The sequence below is a fragment of the Lathyrus oleraceus genome, chromosome 6, assembly GCF_024323335.1.
Source record: "Lathyrus oleraceus cultivar Zhongwan6 chromosome 6, CAAS_Psat_ZW6_1.0, whole genome shotgun sequence".
Taxonomy (NCBI): Eukaryota; Viridiplantae; Streptophyta; class Magnoliopsida; order Fabales; family Fabaceae; genus Lathyrus; species Lathyrus oleraceus.
In genome coordinates, this window is record NC_066584.1 from 435,865,583 (window position 1) to 435,869,990 (window position 4,408).

The following is a 4,408-nucleotide window of genomic DNA, read 5'->3' on the forward strand; positions in this document are numbered from 1 at the left end:
AAGTTAATAACAAACCTGATACATAGTCTTCTGTTGGAATGTCAATCTGAATGTTTTGACATTTATCAACAACATCACATACTGTTTAATAAGCTGATGAATTCAGTTCAGTATGTAGTGAAGTCTGGTTGTAAACAGCATATCAGACCTGGCCAAAAGAGCAGTGTGAAATTGTCAAACTGGATGTCTTGACAGTTCTTCCAGTAAGCTGATACTGAAGTAGAGACTGGTTGGTCTTTTACAGTACAGAAAATTTAGCAGTCTGTGTTCAGGAACTAAACAGACTGAGCATATGGTTCTGGGCTTGGATGTCAGACGGAATGTTGTGACATTCATTCCTGACAGCATATGCTATATTGTTGGATGGTTAGTTTTTCTGTTACAGGATTTTTCTCAGGCTATTCTTCGGGAATCCACCAGCTGATCTAAAATCTAGGAAACTAACAACTAAGCTACAATTAATGAACCTAACAAATAATCTATTTGTTAGCTCCTTAATAAGTGGAGATTAGTTTAACTTGTTACAACCTGTAATCTAGGAAATACAAGTACATGACCAACAAACTGGAACAATGCAACAGATGATGTCCAAAACAGGATTGAGACATCGTGCTGATAACTGTGTAGGAAAACAACAGTAGTGAATGTTATGGTGCACATAACTAATTGTTCCTCCTCTATAGGATGACATAGAAGGAGAGGTTGTGACACTGTGAAAAGGTGCACAATAATACAGAGTGTGATAACTGTCTTGCTGTAATAAGTACAATGTTAGATCAGATGTCACGACTTGAAGTAGAACATCTGAATACTGACTACGCCAGAATTTCAAGTATCACTACACCAACTTGAGTCGGTGTATCCCACTAATTTGCATTCTTTTCCTTCATCATCTGCAGGAAATAAAATGCTATAGTTGAGAGTTCCTTTCAGATACCTTAGTATCCTCTTCGTAGCTGCTAGATGTGATACTTTTGGCTTCTGCATGAACCTACTCACCATACCTACACTGTATGCTAAGTCATGCCTTATATGACAAAGGTATCGAAGTGACCCAATAAGTCTTCTATATTGGGTTGGGTCGACATCATCTGAATTTGAATCTTTCGACAGTTGTAATTTAGGCTCAGTTGGAGTCGAAGTTGGGTTGCAATCTTGCATCTCAAATCTCTTGAGTATTTCGCCTACATACCTTCTTTGATGCGTCATCAAACCTCTACCACTCTTGCAGAATTTGATGCCAAGGAAATATGAAATGTCACCCAAATCTGACATTTCAAATTCCTTGTTGAGATCAAATTTGAAGTCTTCGATCTCCTTCTTGCAACTACTTGTTATGAACAGGTCATCGACATAGAGGCATAGTATAAGCAATTCATTCTTGCCTCTTCTTACATATACTTCATATTCAGATTTGCACTTCATAAATTCCTTCTCCCTTAAAAAGCCATTTATCTTCTTGTTCCAAGCTTTTGGAGCTTGTTTAAGTCCGTACATGACTTTATGCAGCTTGTACACCTTTCTTTCTTCGCCATGTTTCACAAATCCAGATGGTTGTGCAACATAAACTTCTTCTTCTAAGGAGATATTAAGGAATGCACATTTCACACCCATCTGACACATCTACCAGTTGTTCATGTTTGTTAGACCAATAACTAACCTGATTGTTTCGATCCTAGCAACAGGTACAAAAACCTCATCGAAGTCGATTCCTTCTTTCTAAAGAAACCCTTTCGCCACAAGTCTCGCCTTGTGTCGAGTCACTTCTCCTTTGGGATTCATCTTCACCTTTTATACCTACTTCACATTGTTTTCCTTCTTGTTTCGGGGTAATTCGACAAGTGACCAAGTGTTGTTGACTTCGATTGACTTCAGCTTTTCGTTCATTACTTTCATCCACTTTGAATCTTTCAATGCCTCAGTTGCATTGACAGGTTCGCCATCTGCGTAAAAAGCATAATGTACCAACTCACCTTCTTCATTGACCACATCATCTAATGTAATCATACATTATTGCAACCTTGTAGGCATGTGTCTTGTTCTTTGAGGTCTACTTGGGCCTACTTCATCCCTGACTTCTTCCTGTCGAACTTCTCTTTCGACTTCACTAGCTGGTTCATCACAAAAGATTCTCACTAAATCTTTCTTTACATTCTCAATCCAATCCCACTCCTTAAGCTCATCTATGATCACGTCCCTGCTGATCACCACTGGCTTATTCACTGGGTCGAACAACTTGTATCCTCCAGTCGAATGATATCCTATCAGGATCATATGACTCGACTTATCATCAAGTTTTCTTCTCAACTGATCTGACATATGTATATGTGTTATAGATTCAAACACCCTCAGATGACTCAAGCTAGGCTTAACACCAAACCATCATTCTTCCGGCGTGATTCTTTCTAGCTTCTTCGTCGGACATCTATTTAGGATATATGTCGCAGTCGACACAACTTCTCCCCATAATTCTTCAGGTAGATGCTTGCCTTTCTATATACTTTTAACTATATTCATAATGGTTCTATTCTTTCTTTCTGTGACTTCATTCTATTGTAGAGTGTAGGGTAGCACCACCTCATGCACAATCCTTTCTTTCACACATAATGCGTCGAAGTCATTCGACACATATTCTCCACCACCATCAGTCCTCAAAATCTTGATCTTTCAACCGCTCTTTCTTTCGACCATATATTTAAACTTGGTAAATACCTCGACCACTTCACTTTTATTCTGGATCAGGTAAGACCACAGTTTTCGACTAAAATCATCTATGAATGTAACAAAGTATTTGTTACCTCCAATCGAATCCACACGGAGAGGACCACATACATCAGAGTATATGACTTCAAGAATTGCCTTCGACCTGCTTCCTGCATCCTTACTGAAGATGTTCTTATGTTGTTTCGCTTGCACACATTCTTCACATACTTCGGTTGGAATGTCGATTTCTGGTAATCCTGAAACCATATTTCTTCTCTTCAGATCTCTGATGTCTTTGAATTTGAGATGACCAAGTCTATAATGCCATATTCATTCATCTATGTTGGCTGTTGTTGTAAGACACTTATGCTCCATCACATTTAGTTTAATCTTGAAGGTTATATTCTAAGACATCCGAGCCTTCAAGATCAACCTTCCATTTGAGTCGAGAACTCTCATCATCTTATCTTCGATCAACATTCTGTAGTTATTTTCGACTAACTGCCATATGCTGAGCAAATTGCTCTTCATGCCTGGTATGTACAACATATTTGAAATTACTGACGTCTTGCCATCTTTCCTCATAATCATAACATCACCAACACCTTCAACTTCTAGAGTGTTGTCATTTGCAAATTTCACCATATTCTTTATTGATGGCTTTATGTTGACAAACCAATCTTTTCTTTCAGACATGTGTGATGAGCATCCTGAGTCCAAGTACCATTGGTCCTTGAATCTCTCTTCATCTCTTATTGTAACCATCAGTAATGCCTCTTCTTCTTCATGTTTTTCCAGCTTTGTATAAGTTTCTTGATTCTTCTACTTTTCTGGACAATCACTAGAATAGTGACCATACTTCTGACAATTGTAACACTGAATGTGACTCTTGTCTGACTTTTGACCACCACTTATTCCTCTACCTGCAACACCACCTCTTTGGTTGCCTTGGTTCCAAGGTTTTCTTTGATTCAACCAGTTTCCTTCTTGCTGATTTCAATCAGTCGAATTATTGTAACCTTTTATGCCTTTGTTGCCATTCCATCTTCCTTTGCCTTTTCTTTATTTTGCTGATTGAGCCTGCAAAGCCATATCACTCTTCGAATTTCCTGCAGCTCTTTCAGCCATTCTTTGTTCATGAGATTCAAGTATCCCTTTAAGCTCTTCCTTTTTCAGTTTTAACAAACCTTTCGACTCTTCTATGGCTACTACCACGTGGTCAAACTTTGGAGCCAACGACCTTAAGATCTTTCCAACAACAGATCTTGATATCAACACTTCTCCACATATCTTCATTTGATTCGCCAGTTTCGTAACCTTTATGAAGAAATCAGTTATGCTTTCATTGTCTTCCATCTGAAGCAATTCATACGTTCTTTTGTGAGTTTATAACCTCACCTCTTTCACCTTCTCCGCACCTCCAAACGATTTCTCCAGAATTTCTCATGCTTCTTTCGCTGACTCTACATCACTAACCTTTTCAAAGTTATCTGCATCAACACATTGATGGATTATAAAGAGATCTTTATAATCTTTCTTCTTTAATTCTTTATGTGCAGCCTTTTCTTGATCTGTCGCGTTTTCTGCAAGCGTTGTTACTCCTTCCTTCACAAGATCCCAAAGATCTTGATAACAGAACAAAACCTTTATCTGCTTGCACCAATTCTCATAATTGTTGTTCTTGATAATTGGAAGATTTGATGGA